Genomic DNA, 24,996 nt, shown 5'->3' on the forward strand with positions numbered 1-24,996 from the left:
CGCGCAAAACTGATAAACATTAGATTTTACATCAAATGTCTTTTAAATCGGTTTAGCTATTTTCAAGAAAACGTTGACGAAAGGTAACACACAGATACGTTTTCGAAGTTTGATCTCCATTCGAATCAGAAGTTCTTGAAACTACAAGAAAATCTAAAATTAGCAAATCGGGTTTTCTAGCAATATACATAATATCCTTTGGGAAACGACCATCCTTTCTGTTTTATTTTCCGATGTGCCATCGATTTGATTCGACAAAGAATTTAGCATTATTTCGAAGCGGCAGCAAACACCAGAAATATAATAATAAAAGTAAAAACGCGCACGCATCAAAGGTGATCGAAGAGGCCGACGTCTGCAGAACAAAAGAGGCAATGTCTCCGATTTCGATTGTTTCGTTTTATTCGGGACGGCGGCGGTGGCGGCGCGTCTTCTTCTGCATAACATCGGCGGCTACCGCGAGTTCTTCATGTTGATGATGGACACCGAACCATCGTAACATTGATGCGACGCGTCCCATGAATGTCACGTACGGCAGGAGACGCTGTCGTCCAAGACGACAACTCTTTGACATGTCAGAAGATCGAAATTTCAAAACACAGGCCCATTTTGAAATACTGATACTAATATCGCCATCGCAATGAATTTTATATAAATGTTTACGTGGATCAAAAACACCAAGAACAAAATAACACATCAAGCCAAAGTGTTTCAAAAAGGGGGAGAAATACAGACCATTAACATGGATAAAATGACATAGAGTCATATAAAAAATGTCTAGTTTTAGTAGCGTGTTCTCTACAGTATGAGGTAAAGATAGCCATAATTACAATCTTGTCAGATGTTGATCGTCATTGTCTCTGTTATCGCAGTAATCAGTTGGAAGGTGTTTTTTTTCATGTTTTTTAGAAACTCATACATTGTTATTTCTAATTATCTCTATTAATATCAGTTAATTTATGTCAGTACTAGTAATTTCAGCCAATTTTTTCGCATTTACAAGGTATTTGATGGAATTTTATTTATTTATTTATTTTTGTTAACTTTGAGACAAAATGACATACTTATACAAGTGACAAAATAACATAGTACTCTTTTGCAAGAACTACTATGTCCGTCACGTAGTTATAACATTTATTAAAACTCTCCTTCAATAACTCAGGTTGTTGGGTTACTATTTAACCCTTATAGTTGTGAACTGTATCAAACACTGATCTGTTTTGTTTTTGTATATATTTGCTGCAGTTCTTATTACAATCAATGCTTTGTCACTAAGTTATAATGAAAGAAGATATATTTATTGGTTATTTATTACACATGTTGTTTTGCGGGCATTACATTTAGAAGTGGACAATTCGTTCCATTAAACTCTCCGCTACCCCCTCTCCCAGAGGTAGCTGAGAGTAACTTTACACTGTCCTGTGTAAACGCTCAATGCCATGAAGATTGTCACTTTCATGACCAATATAATAAAACAAAAATATGTCCGAACAACTACAATATAGTTTATTCGAGGCTTTTAACTTTTGCTCCAACTACTCTAAAAACAGGCTAATTTTATTCGATTCTTACATAATTTTTGATGTTGGTATAGAATAATTATGTTTAAATCATGACTTAAAAATGACAATTTTTGTTATCAAAATAAAATCCAAGTATATTGAAAATACTAGGGATAAAAGAAGCAGTGCTCTTTACTAAATTATCACCTAATCATTAGGACTACGTTTATTTTTATAAAAAGATATAGTAGTGAATCAAAACTACTTTAGCATTTTAATTTTAATAAGTTTGTATTGTTAATCAATAAATCTGAGTCTAAATTATCCATTAGTTCAATAATTAGAAGATTGCAATATTAAGCTTGGAAAGTTGAAAAATGAAAATTAAATTCTAAAATTGAAAAATTTGGATAAAAAAAATATCGGACAGTAGTAACTTAGTAAAACATACAGTATAATTTGTACAAAAATTGCATTTTAAAGTCAAAGTGACTACTTAATCGACAACATTAGTAAGTAAATCAAAATACACTGATGAAATAATTATATATTTTTTTCTAAAATTAAGTAAATTTGATTTCAACAGCATAATTGTTTAGCAGTTATTAAAATTGGTAGAAAAATTATGAAGTCTCGATGACATTTTAAAGCTATTAGTATAAAAAAAATCCACTTCACATTTTTTAAACAAATTGCAATATTTCATGTATATATTAGATATAGCACTGGATGTAGTTCTTGGTTTTTCTACTTTATGAATAAGTGATTTAAAGTCTTATGTAGATAGATAAACAAACCGAACATAAAAAAGACCCCAAAATGTATATGTCTGACTTTGTCACTCTGACTGCATTTTAATAAATTTCAATAAAATTTGCTCTTGATAATTTTTTTATCAGTATTACAACTAGATTGAAATTGGATATTAAAAGTCCATAAATATATTCTTAACTTTTTTCAAGCTATAAGTTATTCACAATAAAAATGCATTTTAATAAATTTCATTGAACCGTGCTCCTGATAATTTTTTATTGTCAACATTACAACTAGCAATTCAAATAATATAATATCATAAGATTGAAATAAAACTAATATTATTTAAGAAGAAAAAAAGCAGAAACCACTTCAGTGAGCGACTTGAGTTTTCACAAAGCTCTGTAACATTGAGAAATGATTCTAATATTAAAATTAAGTTTACGGTGGATTACATACATCATTTTATTGAATATGACTTTTTTTTGACTAGTTTTATTAAAGCTATATAAATCTTTAAACGTCAACAATTCATCAAAATCCAATCCAAACATTAATTTTATAGATCAATTATATTATAATGACTTTTATAAATCTGATATTTGGTGAAAAAAGTAAATTTCGAAATATTACAGTAAACGATCGTGGCTTTAAAAATATTTCCTATACTAATTCTTGTACTGGTAGTAGTACAGTGAGATAATTTCGTGAAACAGTCTGAATATTCTACGATGCATGTATGAATTTCATTTAATCTCTTTGGCATTTAGCGAATGCAAACGAATTGTGAATTCGCTTTTATGGACCATTTTGCAAATTTTTATTTGCCGAGCTCTCGGCTCGTCTCGTCTCGGCACTAGCGCGTTACTATGAGCATTAGTCTCGTTCCGAGTCCGCGATATCGCGTTAAAAGTTAAAACACCGCAAACACTTGACTCGACTTGTCTCCGGCAAATACATAAAACACTCTCATAATCTCTGAAAATAATGCACAAAGCGAACAAACGCATCGCAGAATTCCAGGTGTACGCCGAACAGGCCGTCGTTTGTATTAAACACAGGGCCGAATTTGGGGGAAAATTGTGAACCAGTTTTCCTGTGTCATGGTTGCCAGGGACTCACAGTCTGGAAGTATATTATTTATTAACACATTTGAACAACATTTGAAGTCAAACTGTTGATTTTTTTAAAAATAATTATATCAATTACACGCCGAACAGGCAATCGTTTGTATTAAACACAGGACCGCAATTAGGGAAAACACTCTGATCTAGTTTATCTATACCATGAACATACTAGGAGAAAAATTTTTATTAACATCATTTTAAACTAAACGTTTACACTAAATTTTGCAATATTTGATGATCAAGATATTTTGTGTATGTTCTGTTAGGGGAAGTACGGACAAAATAACATTTTAATTACATTTATTTATTTAATGATATTATAACCAGCCTCAATGGTTTTTACTCAATAACGTCACTATTACATTTTTAAATAAGGCTACTGTGCCATTTTGTCCATATATGGTATTTTATCCATATATGCCATTTTGTCCATCTTTCCCTATGTATCTATGTATGTATATATTTGTTGCATTTTCTAAAATAATTATATTATATCAACTAGATAGAAATGATTTTCTGATCAATTTGAATCCATTACTGCACATTCGATTTACAACACTCGAACACTTTTACTGGTGTGCACGCATATGTTGCGTGATACCGTTTTCACAGCCAGGCGTCGAACGCAACATGTGCGTTCGTCATTTTTGCACTTTTTTAGTAAAATAATATGTCTAAATTAAAACTTTGTAATGTAATTAATATTATTTAATATAAATTCTAGGTTCACAAAATACATGAAAAGTTTATAAGAAATATACAAGTTTGATTTACATAAAGAGATTTTATAGTGATACAATTTTTTAATTTTTTATTTGCTTTTTGTTCAAATTGTTATCTATAAACTATTTGTTATAGTTTATTTTAATTGTTATAAATAACAACAAATCATCAATTTGTTTTGGTATTTTTAAAGAAAAATTATGTAAATTTCATTTTCAGTCTTCTATTGTATCTTAAACTTCTAGATGTACAAGACGATTATGTAATTTTTTTTAATGTATCTTTTTATCTAAATTGTATAGATACTTTTAAGCAATTCATTTAATAATTTTGCAAGTTCACAAATTTACATAAAACAGAATTGTAATAAAATTAATTTGTTTTTATACACCAACTCGTAGAAAAAATAGGAAAATAATCAAGTAAAAACGATATTAAATATAGACAAAAATAAAAAATAAAAGCGAACATTTTTTTCTAGTAGAACAGATATATTTTCAATCGCCTAGTGTCAAAATTCCACTCTACTTCATCATTATAACAATTTTTTTACTTTATATCGTTTTATCATTATGTATTGTAAATGTATTTATAACTGAACTGAGATTTTGTTCATTTCCAGAAGTTTAATACTGCGGTTTTAATTTATAAGTTACACATTAAACATATCAATTACCCTAACACCATATTATGTATTTTCTTTATTAGGTATAAGAAATTAGTGTTTTTGCCTTATTCAATTTATGTGAATGCTGCCACATAAATTATTATAAAACGAATCCGTTATCCATGGCGGGTCATAGGTTTATATTAATGCAATAAATATAAATGTTATATCTGAAATTATAGGATAAAATAAGATAGGGCGAAAATGCATGCTTTCTAATCCTGATAACAAATTTAAGTGACATAGTAATTTTTATCGATGAATTAAATTTATGATTGCATTTTAACGAATTTGATGAAGAATAGCATTTTAATTAATTCAAAATTTTCTCTGATTTATTTTTTTTTCTAAATTTTTCTACAGCTTTATTATAAAAGGGTCAAATGTGAAGTTACTCTAAAAAAATAGTACGATTATGATTCAAGTTTTGCATCAGCAATTAAGCAACTGATATGGAGATGCTGATGTGTTTACTATTTTTATGAATTTCATTCAATTATTTTTTTTAATCTAGTTTGATTCTGTAGAGTTTGGCGCACGTCCGTCCCGGGAATATCTATTAAGGCTTAATGTTTGTTTTGAATTATGACAAATGAGAAAATATAATATTTGTTCGTTGTCGCGAAAGCCAAGTAAAGCTCGTGCTCTCGGAGACAATGCAGAACAAAAATACATTACAATGGCACATGGATAATATAACACAATGTTAGAACCAACAGAAATATTATATTACGCCATTAACACTTCGTGTAAGAGCCGAAACAATTACAAGCATTGAGAAGACAAGCAGTTTTGCTAAGCGAAGCTTGAGGTGAAATGGATCAACTTTATTTAATTTTTAAAATTAAACTACTTTTCATAGACCTATAATACTTTGTTTTGACTATAAAAATCTATCATCATACGAAGTTTTATCAAAATCCCAAGAGAATAAATCTTAGGTAGCCTTTGTGAACGTTTTGTTCATCAGCATTTTTACCTATAGAAACAAATTTTAATAATAATATGAGAAGTCTGTAACATAACAATAAAAACAGTTCAGAACATAAAAAAACTATTCTTGATACTGATGCAATAATTTAGTATGGATTTAGCACGAGTGATTAGGGAACGCAATACCGCTAAAAATTTTCGATACCGGAATTCGGTATTTTCGGTTTTAGAACCGATATTAATAGTATTTTCAAAAATGTTAATGAAACCGAAAGTACTCGTACAAATATAAAAAATATTAACATTTAATAATTATTGTGATTAATATGCATAAATGTAGAACAAATATAGATATCACCCAGAGGTAAGGTTTATTATGTTGAATTCAAAAAGTTTAAATGTTTAAATCAATTATCGCCTATTTTTCAATACCGGAAATACCGATTCTATAAAATGATACCGGTATTAACGTCTCCGGTATACCGGTTTTTCGAAACACCGGTATACTAGTTTTGCATAGGGAAGCATTTTTAGTGGAAATCAAATATTAAATTCTAAGGGTATTAGTATCTAATAGGCCGAACTAGAATGAAATATTTACGGTCATTATAAGTAGGTTCAGTAGTTACGAAAAATTATGACTATACCTAACATTATTTATTGACTTCATTTTTTACGAAGTATTGCTCTCGAAAGTCGGCTTTACTTTCCGATATATACCGTATTCGATATTTTTAATCTCAAGTAGGGAAATGCAAGTCTTATTTACGACCGTTACAAAACCTTCAGATACATCTCAATAATTTCTATATTATTCCAACTAATATCATACATCATTTCTTATCCACCTTGCCCTCATCTCAAACCTTCAACATTATTATTACAGTGTTGCGTACGCCACAGTAGTGGATCGCATTCATTTAGATTGTATTGAAAGCAAAAAGTGAACAATCACATAATGGCAAATTAAAACTACCTGATTGAACAAATCAGAAACAGAAGAAGAAAAGGATCTCATCCGATCATCTGATGATCTGATGATCTGATGATGTTATGCTACCAATCTGCCGAGTACCAGCATCTGTACCATATTATAGATTTTATTGATGCGCAATCATGCATATGAAATGAACTCATGTGGCGATATGGGTGGCCGGCGTTACCTTCGATCCATTCAATGGTACCATTTTCATTTAAATTATTTCTTGTTTGTACTTATACGTGCATTATTCTGATTGTGAGCAAAAAAATTATTGCAGAATGGTATATGGAATTGCTCCTCACAAATTCTACCATACGTCCATCTTAGCAATATTAATTTTATTAATGGCATGCGTCTGATTCCAAGACTTCGATTTGGGTAATTAGAAAAGGTGAACAAAAAAATTCATCTAATCAAAGTGATGCTCAAGTAAAAACCGAATCTATTTCACATGATATTTTGGCAAGAAATAGTTTATTCAATTATATTTTTATTAAAGAGTTAATATTTAGTTATGAACAAACACGATACGTTTGTGATGTGGTTTCTTCGGTTTTTGCAGTATAATTAAATTTAATTTTTATTCCTTGCGCTAACTTATGAGTTACAAATCATAGACAAACAAATATTTGAAAAAAACATTTTACTTGTGTTGATTTATAAAATATAAAATAATGAAAGTTTCCGGATTTCAAATAAAAAACTATTTGAAAACATTTAAAACAATTGCTCTTAATCATTAATTCATTTTTATTGATCATTAACCTACCGTACATATGTTTGGATACAATATTTTGTTTGATGGTTCAAAAAACATTTTTTTGTTAAACGGGGAGACGTGCTGATAAGTTTTTGGATAAAGCAGGTCCTGCCCTTGCGGAGATACATAGCAAAAAGTGCAAGAAATAGCAATCTGATTAAAAAACATGTTTGTGTTGACAGTATGATAGATTTATTAGTTTTTTGGGAACCCAGATCCAACGGTTTCAAAACGTTCAAAAAGCTTCAAAATTTAAAAAAAAAAATATGTTTCTAAATCTCAAAATTATCTACTATATTTTAGAATTGAAAATATGAGAATGGATAAATTTATAAAAGATAATTAACATCTGTATAAAAATATATTAAAATTTATTTATTACAAAACTATAGAAATGACATGACATTTTTGTTTTTATATAAATCCAATGCCAATGCTCAGTTGAGTACCACATATCGAAAATCATTTATATTTTAATTTTAATTCTAGCTAAAATTTTAAAGCTAACTTATATATACTATAACGATGCAATACGATACTATAACGATGCAGTTTATATAATTCCTACAAATACAGTGATTTTTTGTGAATATATATAAAAGTCGTTGTCTAATTTTTATTATTTTTAACTTTCCGTAGGGTAAGTTATGGTAATCGCAAAAAATCGAAAATAAATTGTTTTATATATCTTTGCGTTTCAAAAATTTCTGAACATTTTGGCATACCTTAGAAAAATAGATGTGCGTGTGTGTGTGCTTTTGGATACAAATTTTCGTCGACGATTTTGGGAACACGGTTCATTCGATTCCTATTGATAAGGAGACGCGCTGATTGCAAAGTATCGATACCGAGTATTGAGAAAAGTATCGACACAAAATATCGAGACTAAAAACGTATCGCGTCAGTAATATCGATACTACACAGTATCGAGTATTGAGTGCTTTTTATCAAAATCAAACGTATGTGCAGGAAAAACCAGAAATCGGTAGTAACCACTGGTTATAAAATTGTTTATGTATATTGTTGTGCTGAGTTTGCACCGCAGTCACCATGTACTGCTGGAACATCCAAGAAGGTCCACCGATGACGCCAACAATTTATAGCTTTTTTCTCCTGCTAACAAAGCTGTTACCAAATTGTGGAGGCTGATCAGTAAAACAGACGAAGACGTTTGATATATTTGTTTATTTCATAACTCAACAACTAAACTTGAATGCGACTCCATTGATAATTAAAGTACTACGGAGCTCATTCTTTATAGAAAACTAAACTACGTTTGACTCATACTGATCTGAACTTTATGAAAACTAAATGACAACTGCCGAAGATTGCGTGATTCCTAGCCTTTTTATCAGCTCGCCCTCAATATGACTTTGTAATCCTAGATAACATTATTTTACGACTTGTTCAATGCCACTGCATAGTGCAACATAAAACATGGCTTAGCTTTGAGACTTTTGTGGTTTAACAATGAATTTTATTAACGCTTGCTGGGCTTGTCAAGGATATTTCGAGCATACAATGTAGTAGCATGGGTAATTTACTACAACTGCGTGGTTTGTATTCTGACCATTACATTTATATTATTTTTTTAAATTATTACGAATGGGAGTATATCCACTACTGTTAAGTGTCTTTCATCAAAATCAAACGTATGTGCAGAAACCAGTAGTAACAACTAGTTGGAAAATCCATATCGTTCTCGTATGTATATAAAAAGTGGACTAAAGTGTATATTTCCAAAGGTTGTTAACACCTGTCCAGGATCCCTACGACAGTTGTTTCATCACGAACAATAAATACAATTAATAAACAAAGCGAATGAATATCACATATATATTGCGAACTCTAAATCACCGCGATTCGTATGGTACGTACGGCGCGGCGCGGCGCTCGGCGTTAATAAAACAGAGTATTTACGATACGAAGACTCCGTCATCGACGTTATATTATATGGACGACGGCCGATACTGCCGATCGATACTGCTTATTGGTTTTGCAAAGACAAAAGCATTCGATCGAGGAGTTATTATCGGCAACGGATTTATATGACCACGACCAATGGAATTAGTTCTTTATGGAAGGTTTACATCGATCTATTGATCCGCGAAATGTATGAAGACACCATTGTGTCGATCCCAGCGAACGACTTAGCTCTGGCAGCTAGAGTGTGGCTTATTGTTATGCACTTGTAGTAATTATTATTGGTTTTACCGTTTAAATGCACGGAACCGAACCTAAATAATTTTACCGAAATTTTATACAAATCTTCACATGCCGTTTTAGTCGATACTGTACGTCAATTGTTAGACAGATTATTCATTCGGTTACTAAAATTGAATCAAATTAGGTTAATTTTAGGAAAACTCATGGCCTCATCAGGCTAATCCACAACCATATTAACCAACCATTAGACAGCCTTATCAAACTTATCCACATGTCGGTTAACTTAAATAAAGTAAACTAGTTGTGTATGGCATCGTGCCTAAAGGCAAATTGCGGGATTTTTTCGCACTAGAATTTAATACTAGAGTAAAAAAAATAATAATCAATAAATATTAATTATTAATAACAGTCAACTAATTTTTTTTCAAATGAATGATTATAATTACTACATATGTATCGTCCCTATATTATACTATGACGATCGTATTACACAAAACACTGGAGAATGTATACATTATCAACAAGATGCCGAATTAATTCATCTGATGTTGTATTTCTTAGAATAATGCAAATAAAATATGTACATATCTAAACTGAATTGTAAATTTCTTGCAAAATATTGAAAACAATTTTTTTTCAAAATTTCCAAAAATATACAAAGATTTATACTCGTACTTTAAATATTTATATTTAAAGTAGAAATAACTAAAAAAAAATAATAAAAAATATATTTATATTTCAAGTATAAAACTTCGTATATTTTTGGAAAATTTGAGAAAAAGATTTTGAAATTTGTTTGAACCGTATATGTGAACTTTGAAAATTAAAAATCTTGGTACGGTATCAACATTAACAATTATTTTCAAAATCTCTATAAATTATCCGATAATTTAATGTGCATATATCTTATGTCTAACTTTTTCCTCTGTAATTTCAGAACTGATAGCCCTGTCTTACCAAAAATTTAATCAGTTATTTCTTGCAAGTAAAATGTTTTTCGAATCATTCACATCGGACGCTCCGTTTCCTCAAAAACTGATATACAATTTTTGACACTTCTTGTCCCGTATATTCAAAACGGCTGGGCCTGCCTTTGCCAAAACCTAATCAGCACGCCTCCTTGTCAATGCTAATTCAATGCTTTTTTTAATATGCAAACCGGTTAAATCGTGTTCACGATATCATGGACAAAAAATTGTATCTAAACATACATACATCCACACCAAAAAAAGGTATGCCAAAATTTCAAAAATTTCTGAAACGTAAAGATATGGAAAATTTATCATTTTAGATTTTTTTGCGTTTACTATACCTTACCCTTCGGGAAGTTGATAAGTCTAAGAATTATTTCTTGCAGTTGCATGAAGTTCTCTACAATGACATTAGTAAAAAAAATGAATAAAAATTATTTTTACTATTAGTAAAATAATATAATTCTAATAATCCAATAAAATATTGAAATAAGCCAGATTGATCTTTATATTGTGTTGATTGCTGTATGTTATTTTTTATTTATTTAATCATTTATTATAGATAATCAGACGTACAAAATTCTATGAGCCTATGTGATCCATAAATATGACATGTAGAGATTACCTCCACTGACGTAATATTCTATGAGTAAATGAAAAGTGCTTAAATTAAGTTAGGTCTTTTGGTCATTTTTTGTGTAAAAATATGGATGTATATTGTGTATTGGCTTATGAACAAAATTATTCAAACATGTCATGACAAAATCTTAAGATTTCTAACTAATGCACCTAAAAGACTTAAGCATTCCAACCGTTGCCGAATATACGAAAATAAGGAGGATATCTCACATCAACAAATTAGAATATCACACAAATTCAAACATCAAATCAATGTCCAGGTCAATACGAATACTAAAAATCTTCAGGGTGGAGCATGTTGTTTTTTTTTTAAAAGCATTGCTGAATTTCATATGGTATGAAATGCTTTTGGTCCAAGTGTTGGAATTTTCAGTCAACTTGTAAATTCAATGTTATGTTTCGACTTCAATGTAATCATAATCCGTGATCGTCATTCGATTCGAATTTGTTCACTCTAAAAATCACATTAAAGGAAACTAGAAATAATTAAAATTAAAGCAAACAAAACAAGAGTTCAGAATGTTTTTCACATTTTTTTTTGGTTCTGAAAAAGTGCAAGCTCGATAAGTCATCCTAAAGAAATTTTACGAGGAGCATTAAAAATTAAAGTTCAGCCAAATTTATTTACTCAATATTGAAAACACATCATGAATGACAATCTTTAAGACATTTGCGACTTATTTACAACCATAACTTGCACGTAAACTTCAATTCAACAATTCCCTGACCAGGTTAATTCTAACTCAACAATACACCACGGGAAACTTGCTAACTCGAATAGTAAATGTCAAATATTTTCCCAAAGGCTCTTAGAGTCTTATTACTTCTAATTCATAAGCGAAATGAGAAAATGAAAAAAACCGAGACAAACAAATCATTTTCGTTGCAATAGACGTCCTTTTGAACCTCTCATTGTTATGTTCAGTGCAATATAATAAACACAAGTTACGTACAATGTGCATTTGTACAAAGACAGATTTGCACAGACCTGGAGTGTGTATGGGTTTAATTAAAGGTGCGCATTTGTAACATGTTTTCAACATAGACGCAAAACAGGGGAAAACAACCTTTTTCTAAATTCTCACTACCACTGTATGCTAAATTCACAAAACTAGAATCAAAACTTTTATATATATATTTAATTACACATTGTTATCTTTATTAATAATTAATAACTTAAATTTTATTCTGACTTTGATCGTTTTTGCAAAAGATATAATTTATGAAAATAATCAAGATCACACAAGAGAGAGTATTTGAATTTTAAATATTTAAATATTGAGCAGATTTTTATATTATCCACATTTATTAGAGCGCGGCAATTTCTTTAAACTTGTACTTTTCCTGTGAAAACTAAGTGTTGAGAAATTGTTCTATGGAGTTCTTTATAAGTTAAACTTTTATATGACTATCACAAAGTTTATTCTACAAAAGTTCTTCTTAGAACAAATTTATAAAGATTTTATTAAGTATACTGTTTCATTATTATACTTAGATTTTAGTATAAATGTGATAGCGAATGCACTGATGGCCAACTACAACTAATGACCAATTTTCACAAAATTTAAGATAAACTATTCAATACTATAGGAAAATTATGGTAATTCAATTTACAAATAATATGTGAAGCAAATTAAATACCGATGAATAATTATTGAGTACAAAATTTATTACAAAATAAATATTTATATCAAAATTTAATTTCTGATCTACTGCTAGGTGACACATTAAAATTCAAAGAAATCGTTCTAGCACTTTATTACATATTATTAACAAATTACCAATATTTTTATATATTTTGTACAAAGGTGACCACTAAGCTATTGATGATCAACTATAGCTAATGACAAATTTATATAAAGCTTAAGGTAAACTACTCAATACTACAGAAAAATATGGAAATTTTGTAATAATATTGTTTAAACCTACAAAGAAAATGTAGCGCAAATTGGAATACCGTGAGTATTGTTCATACTGCCGATATTTTTTACCAAGTTTAATTTTTACCATATAGCTAGAAATAAAAAGACCAAGAACCCGGCAAAGGTTGGACCAGTCGTTTCGGAGATACAGTGCAAAAAATGCAGAAAATAGACATTAAATTTTAGAGAGAAAGAGGCAACTGATTTGAATTATTCAATAAAACATTTAACTTATGTTGACGTAATGAAAAATTGACTAAATTTTTGCAATGGCAGGTATAGCGGTTTCGGTTATTCATATGCCATTTGGCGGGCAAAAATCAGAAACCGACAAGAATGAATATAAACCCTTTCAAAAAAATCAATATCTTAAAAAAAAACATATTGCAAAAAATATAAGCATTTTCAAAAATTTTCAAATTATTAAAAAAGTTTCATATTTTTGAAAAAAGGCAATATTTCAATGATTTTATAAAATATTTTAAATGATTATATCAAATATTTTGAAGATTTTTTAAAAATGTTCGACAAAATTCAAAAATTTCAAAAAGCATTTTTTTAAGCTTTTAAAAATTTTGAATTACGGTACAGGAAGTTTCAGCAATTTGGTTTTAAATGCACTATGCTATCTATTACTAGTCTATATTCTATCGAGTATCAAAAACTTTAAAACAATTTCAAAGTTTTCAAATTAAAAGAATATCAGTATTCTCAAAAATTTTCAAATAATTCAAAAAAATTTATTTAGAAAGCTTTTTTTCAATTTTTTAAAAATATTTTTTTTCAAAAATATGTTTTAACAATTTCCAAAACTGTTCCAACAAAAATTAAAATTCTCGAAATAAAATATTTATTTCTAAGCTTTTATTTCTAAATTTTTAATTTAAGTTTCAACAATATTTGTCTTCGGTGGTCGAGAAACCGGGGTAAATTGTCCCAAATGGGGTGAAAATTAAATTTTAGGGGGATGAAAAGTACGTAATTTTAATCGATATTTACTGTATTTGCTATGTTGTTTTTCTCATGGAGTAATCTCTCTTCGCCATGGTGGTAATATCAAATTAGACAAAAATTGGTTAATGATTGAAAAAGTTTTCCTACTGCAGCCTTAGTTAAAATTATATATTATATATTATATATTAATATTATACACATAATTTGAATTCTATACGTATCGTATATTTCAGCTTTAGTTAATCTTTCCAAAAATGTCTTGCTATTAAAAATTTTTCCTCGTGAATTTCCTTCAATGTTGCTTACTCCTGATGGCTAGCACCGACTCACCTGATCTTGCATCGCACATCGCGTTATGATTAATGTGCAAAACGGAATTATGCCATCAATATCATCATCGCCGTAAACAAAAACAAACAGGGGAATGTGTAAGTAAGTGCATTCATCAAGATTCATTGCAATAGGAATATAGTTAAAGAGCTGAATCTGGAAAAAAAACTGAAAAGACCACCTCGGAAAATTGACTAGCCTAAAAAATTGCTGTCAACCTTTGGTCAAATGGATTCTGTCAACTGATCAACTTGGAAAGCACATATTACAACTGAAATTTTCTATGATATGTGCATTAATCATATTTTGCTGCTTTATATCAAGCTGTCCAAAATGGGTATCAAACCTAGCACCAGACGGCAAAAAGCTCACTTCAAAAATGTGTATATAAACTATTTAGCTTCCAAAATATTATTAATCATTTTTCATCACATTCAATATTTAGCTGCATCTTAAAATTTCACCTAACCGTCAAATTTATTGTATTAATCTTTACAAACTAGATTTTAATTAAAAATATTGCGTAAATTCATCTTATATACGAGCTTTACGTTTTGCCTTTGTTCATTATGATTATAATCAAGATTTGCAATTCCTAGGTTAAGCATTTACAATTTTTCACAAAACCGACACCAATTTCTCAACACTTTTGTATTCACGCAAATTATGATAATTGATTCATTTGTTTAAATAACACGATGTTGCTAACAACATGCAATTATATGCAGCACAGTATAAAAATATATGTAAGACAATGGAGTAAATATGAAGCTGAGGATAATTTTATTCAAATAGATTAATATTAAACTAACTAGTGATATATTCTTTCAAAAATTGAATTACCATTTTTGGCACTTTTTACCCCCTAACTCAAAACGGCTGGAGCTGCCTTGGCTAAAAACTAATAAACATGTCTTCTTATCAATAGGAATCGAATGTTTTTTGAATAATTCAAATCGGTTGAACCTTTCTCCCGAAATCGTCGACAAAAATATGTATCCGCACACGCATACGAACACACACGTGCACTTACACACATACATAATTTTTTAAGGTATGCTAAAATGTTCAGAAACTTTTGAAACGTAAAGATATATAAAAAAAGAGTGCGCGTAAGGTTCACAGGCAATTGAAATTAAACTTATTTGCTACTGTACAAGATAACATTAAGTAAAAATAAATACATCATATAACAAATTTGAATAATGTTTATTAGCAATATGGTAACACTCCTGATGCACACATTTATTAGTGTCAACCATTATACACATTTACATAATGATAAATTATAAATTATATATTTATAATAGCATTAAAATATGTATATTATTTACAAACAATAATGTAATTAAAGTCATACTTCAAATATGACATGATCGGTTTGTCATTGTAATTAGCATTTAGAAATGCACCTTTATTAGAGAAATGAATAATTGCTGATTAATAAATTCTATAATATTCGTTTACATAGTGGTTTATCTTAAACAATGCCTAAACAAATATTGTTTTCGCAAATTCACTCATCATGTAATAATTGTGTTTGAAAAACTTCATGTAATTAAAATTAACATACATTCATTGAGTGCTTGTATATTTTTACTTTATTGCTGGCGATATAATCTCATTCTTTGAACAGCAGTAACATCTGTCTTGCCTAAAAAATATTTTTCATTTTAATAACTTCAAAGATTTATAGTAACTATAAATAATATAGAAATAATTTCTAATCAATAAACTTACGTTTAGTTGACGGAACAAATATTTAATTTTTTGTTTTATTATTTTCAAGGAACAGGGTAAAATATTCTTCTGTTTGAGGCATTTTTCAGTAAATCAATCAGTAATTGTAATTCAGTAAATGATCAATTTATAAATCAAGATTTGTATTACAATGTAACTTCAAAATGTTGATTTATCTATGCCGATTTCCTTGTTGATATCGGTACGCATGCAACGTTGATGCAGGTACGCATACAACTAAAAATGTCTATTCACATACGCGACGACTAATCACAATCGACGCGCGTAGAAATAATATCATCGAGAGCGAATGACGAATCATTGGCACTCGACTCGGTCGTAACGCACTTCCGTTGCATTTGTGCGGATTTACACCCAAGTCGCGCCTAAAGAAGTTTTACTTCAAAAATTATTTTTGATTACTATAACTTACCCTACGTTAAGTGATTAGGGTGGTTATGGAAATCGTTCTAGCTATAAAATTTCGTTACCCATCTCCCTATGGCCTGATGTCAAGTAGCTAATTGGTTTTTACTTATAATTATCTATCTATTATTTCAGAGGCGCGTGCCGTATCACAAAAGGTGAAAAAATCTAGAACTTCACATGTTTATGTGCATCTTAGCGTACTTAATTTGTCATATATATTATCATTGTTATCATATGCACCCATTGTTGTTTGTAATGTGCTCTTTTCCGTAGATAATGCATTGTTTTGCAATGGCATTTCGTGGTAACCAGTTCAAAGCCAAACGCAAACGCAAACGCATTTAATTTTTACTCTCGGTTTTATTATATTACATAGGATTATGACAGCGAGATTAAAACGCAATATTACGTGCTCATTTCGAGAAACAATATATTTGCCGCTGATTGTGAAAATTACGAGAACTTGGATAATACCGAGCTTTGTTCGATTTGAATGAATCCAATTGAGAGAGACAAGAAATTTATGCAGATCTTAAAAAGTATTGATTCTTGTCGTTATTTTAAAATAGATATTTATTTTATATATAATGTAAATTTCTTTCTACATTCCCTTATAGTTGATTCTGAAAATTACGCCATCTTGAAAATTTTGAGCTTTGTTAAAATTAAATTGTTGAATTGGAATTCTTAACTTCCAACTAGCGTCTCAAGGTACTCATATAATTTTTTACGACTGTAATGTTTATGCTTAATATTGAAATTCTAAGATTTTTGCTCAAATATATCTACTAGAGCTATTTAAGTTCCTAATGATATAAACTATATAATAGGGGTATGTTTAACATCAATCTTTATGATAAAAAAAAATTAATATTTTTCAACAAACTAATTTTCACCAATTCAAATCTGAGCTTTTTTCTTAGATTTCGTTAGAATATAAAATACCTATTCGTCAACTTGTTTTATGTCCAGGACCAAATTGAAGGTTTTTGGGATAAAGAATATAAAAATGTTTTTGACCGCCAATTTTATTTTACAAAAAATCTCACTAAAGAACTATTTTTTTGATAAATTTTTATAATAGGAGTTTTTGAAAATAAGTACACGAGCTTATATATTATACAATTACGAAAATCTTTAATGTGTATATGAATACAGATGTATATGTATCAATGGCTCTTCATCATATTTTTAGATTTTTTTTTCAAAAAAATAAAGTTTACAAGAATACAAAAGAAACCAGATGTATGTATCTTTTTGTTTTATCTTCAATTACCAATTGTTTGTATTATCATATTCATATGCATAATTTTCCTAACAAAAATTGCCGATGCATAAATTAATATTTGATTGTTATTTCTAAAAGTTAAACTGCAAAGAAACCTAATAGGTTTTATTGCAATGTTCCCATGATATGACATTTAGGTGAAACAATTTACTAAAGGTTAATTACTTTAAAACACAAGACAAAAGTTGCGACTGTAACAATGGAGTTAATTACTTATTTAGACTGAACATTAGTTTCACATGGAAGTTTAATTATAACACTTTATGCAATATTGTATTAATAAACGATCATTTTGCTTGGAGGACTAGTCATATACTTTCAATAAATAATTTACAAAATCAACGTAGACTGCAATCAATAGGTATATATAACTAGTGATTTATGGCGTCGTGCCTTAACATTTCCCAAAAACTAACTAGCACAAATGAATCATCCTAATCGGCTGAGTGGTACTTCCGTAAACGTCAACGAAAAATTGTATCTATATACACACACATCATTTTTTTCTGAAGTATGCTAAAATGAACAGAAACCTTTGAAACGTAAAGATATGCAAAAAAGTGTGCGCGTAAGGTTCACCGGCGATTGAAGTAAAACTTATTTGCTACTCTATAAGGTTGCATTTAAGTAAAAATAAATACATCATATAACAATTTTAAATAATGTTTATTAGTAATATGGTAACACTCGTGATGTACACATTTATTAGTGTAGACCATTATATTATTATTACTTACATAATGATAAATTATAAATTATATATTTATTGTAGCATCAAAATATGTATAGTATTTAAAAACAATAATATAATTAAAGTCATACTTCAAATATGACATTATCGGTTTGTCATTGTAATTTAGAAATAAACCTTTATTAGAGAAATGAAGTAATTGCTGATTAATAAATTCTATAATATTCGTTCATATAGTGGATTATGTCAAACAACGCTTAAACAAATATTTTTTGCAACTTCACTCATTTCAATAATTGTGTGTGAAGAACTTCATGCAATTAAAATTAACATACATTCATTGACTGCTTTTATTTTTTGTACTTTTTCGCTGGCGATATAATCTCATTCTTTGAATAGGTGTAATATCTGTTTGTCTAAAAATATTTTCTATTTTAATAACTTCAAAGATTTATAGAAACTCGAATAATGTAGAAATAATTTCAATAAACGTATGTTTCATACACAACGCAAATGCTGCTTATCTTATCTTATCTGCCGTAACGCGCTTTCGTTGCATATGTACGGATTTACACCTTAATCGCGCCTGAAGAAGTTTTACTTCAAAAATTATTGTCGGTTTTTGGACGATTACAATAACTTATTCTAAGGAAAGTTAAAAAGAAAGATTTTAAAAAAATTTGAATTTTTTGTATAGATATTCTCATTTATATGAGTATGAATACTATTAGCATTTTTTCTTATGGTTAGTAAATTTTGGACTGATATGTTTTTCACATGACTAAGTAAATTTTTATGGAAAAACTTATATACTATTAAGTACATTTATACGTCCGTAGTGAATATTTTTATGACAGCTTTACTATCCATGTTAAGATTAATATTGAATATAAAATAGCTTTTTTAAGTTCTTAATTATATGTAAAAAAATCCTCACAATCTGCTTATGAGAAAACTCTATAATTTCACCATCGTCGTTATTTTATCTAATTCTGTATGTCAGCGAGGTCGAATTATCTGCGAGATGTTGGCAAGTTCATGAATAACGGTACATTTATCTGGTAGTAAATTTATTGTACAAAATAATTGCGTCAATGAGCATATAATTGAAATCAATCATTTTCACACGGTCTAATCACAGCTACAGGTAAGCCCACCCGTGCGTATACGAATGCGCTCAATTGTAATTACTTGGGCACCCATCTATATTAACTATAAATTCTATCTATCGGCGATGATATTACATTATTACAGGGTTTGGTAACCGGGGAAAAAAAATTGTCACAATTTTGTACTTTGTAGATAATACATTCTTGGGCGTCTCTTAAATTCTGCTTACTAGGTACTAGGTTTGGCTCTGCTTTGACTTCTTCTGATCAATACAAAGTACTGCTTTTAACTTTCCGTTTTAGTTTATTGTCAAATATTAGAATTTATATAGAATGTATATATGTATGTATAATTTAACTGAATGTATCAATATCAACTTTGATAGATATATATAGTTCATAATTTATCAAATAATATATACAAATTTGAACTGAAATTTGCAAAAATTCTTATAAAACTTATAAACTTCCCGTTGGTAAGTTATAGTAGTCGCAAAAAAATCGAAAATGATATTTTTTATATATCTTTGAGTTTCAAAGGTTTCTGAACATTTTCGAATTACTAAGAAAAAATGGATGTATGTGTATGTGTGTGTGCGTGTGTGCTTTGGTATGTGTTTGTAAGTATGTGCAGATACACTTTTTTGTCGATGGTTTCGTGAACACGGATCAACCAATTTAAATGATTCAAAAAACGTTCGATTCGTATTGATAATGAGACGTGCTGATTAGTTTTTGGCAAAGGTAGGTTCAGCCGTTCCGAAGTTACGCAGCAAAAAGTGCCAAAACTGGTAATTCAATTATTGAGTGAACGAAGTTTTTGATTTGAATGATTCTAAAAACATTTGACAAAATAATAAATTATTTGATAAGGCAGGTCTAGCGGTTTTGGAGATCCAATAAATGAAGTAAAAAAGCCATTTGACCAGAAAAAATGATTATTAGACAAATGCACATCAAATTATTCATTTTATATTTCGTTTCAACGCAGCTAACATATTGCGATTGCTTTAAAAGAGAGTTAAAAATTTCCAAAAATATTTCAAAGTAAAAAAAAGATTCAAATTTTCAAAAAGATATTTTTTTCAAAAATTTTAAAATTTTCAAGTATCTATTTTTTTCAAAGTTCTAGAAAAAATTTAATCTTGTTTAAAAATTTTAATTTTTGGTACAAAAAGTTTCAGCAATTTGCTTTAAGGCACCATACCATGCACCACTAGTAAATTTTCAATTCATGTTCATAAAATACCAAATAAGCAGCATCATATCAAATCTTATAAGCTATTGCAAAATGAATAAAAAAAATATGTTAAATTATTAGAGTAAACAAAATAATTTAGATTTCACTTAATAAAATGTCAATGGTTTTATCATCAATCTTCTTGAAGAATGCAGAATTACAAGAAGAAAATTCAATATATACCTAAAAACAATGTGATTAAAAATAGTCTATTAAAGCACAGATGTGTAGAATGGCCAAAATATTTTTTGGTTAAATTTTCCTGAATCTTGTTGGTTTTTCTCAGCTTTAATACTTATATACCTATGGGCAGAGTACCCACATATTCTTGAAATCATTACAGATGTTCGTTTTGGACTTTATTTTTGATCTAGCCATGGCAAGAAAGTATTCTAGCAACAATTAGTTGTAAGCTCTATTTTCTTTCTGATCAGCTTGATGTCAAGTAGTGGTGATATCATATTTTCACTTTGTTTTATGATTTCGTTTTTTCGAGGCATTGCTGCAAATGATAAAGAAATCCAAAATGCTTACTAAATTAGTTTCAATATTGGGTAGGTACTCGGTCAGCACTAATAGTCAAATAACTAATATGTTAGTTTCCAAACAATTTTGTCTCAAAAAGGTTCTTCCCTTCTGCATTATAACATCAATGCGAAAATCATTAGGCATTTTAATTAACGCTCCCAGTGCTAGAGTAAGATTATATGTGCTCACATCACATAGTCGCAATTGAAGAAGCTACGGAAAAAAATATTTTGTAGACGGAAAAATACTGTGAAACAAAATTTCGATATGATTATCGTAATAATCAATTAATGTGAACCTTAATTCACGAAAATGTAGCTGTATAAAGCCCTCTTCTTACTTGCTTATAATATATAAGCTTATCGCATTGTGCTTTATGTAACTTTTTATTTTAAATATAATTATTAGATGAAAAAATGTAATAAATGAATTAAATTTTAAAATACGCCAAAATGTGCAAACATAATCCAATAAACCTACCAATAATTCACATAAGATTTTCAATGCAGGATGAAAATGCAATCGGTGTGTGCCAACTTTTTTTCAGATTTTTTTTTTTTAATTTATTTTTTACACTCTATATTATGGGTCAAAATTTTCCGCAAAAAACAGTACCCTTTTTCTAAAAGTTGTAAAAATACAAAGTCCAGTTACCTTATTTTAATGATAAAACTGGTGGTGCATGGCATCGTGCCTTAAGGCAAATCGCTGAAAACTTTCCGTACGCTAACGAAACATTTGATTGAATTTGCAAATGTTTTCAAATAGATAACGACGGCATTTATATATGTTTACAAAAAAAGTGAATAAAAAAAACTTAATCGAAATTAAAATGAATTGCATTAATAAGAATTATGTAAACTGAATTGCAAAATTAAAGTTGTTTATTTAAAGTATATAAGTGAGCTTTAACATATTAGTTAAAATTAAAATTAACATCAGAATTAGTTTCGATATTAAAAAAGTGCCAAAGATTGCCAATACAAGCAAAATATTTTTTGAATCATTCGAATTGGATGCTTCGATTTCTCAAAACCTGCCATTTTTGCACTTTTAGCTCAGAAACGGCTAGAACTGTCTTTGCCAAAAACTAATCACCACGTCCCCGCATCATTACGAATTGAATGTTTTTTGAATCATTCTAATCGGATGCTCTTTTCTCTCAAAAACTCAATTTCTGTTTTTTGCATTTTCTGCTCTGTATCTCCGAAACGGCTGGACCTGTCGTTGCCAAAACTAATCAATCTACTTATCCATAGGAATCGATTGCTTATTGAATCTTTAAAATCGGTTGACCCGTACGCCCGAAATCGTCGATGAAAATTGTATCCACACATACACACACACATGCACACATTTATTTTTTATAAGGTATGCCAAAATGTTCAGAAACCTCTGAAACGTGAAAATATGCAAAAAATTTCAATTTCGATTTTTGGACGATTACAACAACTTACCCTACTGTAAGTTAAAAATAAGTACTATAACAAATGTGTGTCTTTCACGTATAGAATATTCTCTAGAGAACTAATTATCGAAGCAGTTCCTGGAAGCAGTAAATTATTACTGAAAACGGCGCTTAAACATTTGAACCTGATAACTTAGTACATAATATATAATTTCTTATATAATTTAAACGTGTGTTTTCCGCTGATGAATTGTAAACTGTAAATTAAAGTACTTATTGTCATTCTGCGGTCATATAAATCTATTACCACAGCGAAATTATATCCAAACACTCGGCAACGTTGAAAATTGCATTTAATCACATCTTGAAATATAATTTTAATGGAAACTCGTTTCAGTACGAGAAATGATCTTAGATATAATATAATAATAGTTGCAAATGTTGTAAAAGATGTCTGTGTAGCTTATTTTCATAAGACAAGACATTTGGGAAAATTGCATATTGAAAGAAAAAGAATAATTAGTTACAGAACTTTTTTATCTAAATATCTGTCTGTATAAATAGAATTTAAATCTCTCTATGTCGATAATATTGAAATAGTTCATTTTTAATATATGCTTATAAATATAAATGGGTCGCATATACCTATTTAACATTGTCTTAATTTTGAAGTAAAACAAACTAAAAGTCTTTAGGCGCGACTAGGGTGTAAATCCGTACAAATGCAAAGGAAGTGAGTTACGGCCGAGTTCCAATGATTCGTCATTCGCTCTTGATGATATCATTTTTATAAGGGTCGATTGTGATTAGGCGTCGTGTATGTGAATAGAGATCTGTCGTTGTATGCGTACCGGCATCAACGATGTATGCGTATTGGCGTCAACGTTGTATGCTTACCGTAATCAAGACAGGCATAGATATATAAACATTTCAAAGTTACATCGTAGTACAAATCTTGATTTAATGAAAAATACCTGAATCAGAAGAATATTTTACCCTGTTTCCCGTAACTAACTTTAATGAAAATAATGAAACAAATTCCGCATTTGCGCCGTGTATGAAACTTAAGTTTATTGAAATAATTTCTATATTATTCGTAGTTTCTATAAATCTTTGAAGTTATAGAAATGAAAAATATTTTTTAGGCAAAACAGATATTACAGCTGTTCGAAGAATGAGATTATATCGCCAGCGAAAAAGTAAAAAAATACCATCAGTCAATGAATGTATGTTAATTTTAATTACATGAGGTTCTTCAAACACAATTACATGATGAGTGATGTTGCGAAAACAAAATTTTTTAGGCGTTGTTTAACATAATCCATTGTGTGAATGAATATTATAGAAGTTATTAATCAGCAATTACTTCATTTCTCTAATGAGAGTTCATTTCTAAATGCTAATTACAATGACAAACCGATCATGTCATATTTGAAGTATGGCTTTGATTACATTATTGTTTTTAAATATTATACATATTTTTATTGCTATTCTAAATATATAATTTATAATTTATTATTATTTAAATGTGTATAATGGTTGACACTATTAAATGAGTGCAGCACGAGTGTTACTATATTACTAATAAACATTATTCAAAATTGTTATATGATGTATTTATTTTTTTACTTAAATACCATCTTGTACAGTAGCAAATAACTTTTACTTCAATTGCATGTTAACCTTACGCGCACTCTTTTTTTTTATTTCTCTTTATTGAATTACAATCTGTCTTTACAAAAAGGAAGACATTCAGTAATTTCGATGATATATGAAATATTAAACTTTTTTTTCTGTCCGGCTGTTTGTTTGGGCAATTCTCCGAAACGACTGAACCGATTTTGACTCAGTATAACTTTCTGGTTAACTGGCTAAAAATAAAATCCTCTCCTCACCAGCTCTCTGTCTACTAGTAGATCACGATCGAGATCTTAAGGTGGGCACGAGAGTGTCGAGTTGAGGAAAATCGTTGTCGGCGGATCCATTTTCATCTCTGTGATTTACAGATCCGGCGCTAGAATGAGTTATGATGATGATAACCCGACAGATTACTAGAAAGATGTTGCGCTGGACCATTCCGCGTAATTCTGATATAATGGTAGTAAATGCATTAAACTTAGGCAAAGGAATAAGT

The sequence above is a fragment of the Ctenocephalides felis genome, unplaced genomic scaffold (genome assembly GCF_003426905.1).
Source record: "Ctenocephalides felis isolate EL2017-DRISC unplaced genomic scaffold, ASM342690v1 CF-g0.4_SCAFFOLD_03572, whole genome shotgun sequence".
Lineage (NCBI taxonomy): Eukaryota > Metazoa > Arthropoda > Insecta > Siphonaptera > Pulicidae > Ctenocephalides > Ctenocephalides felis.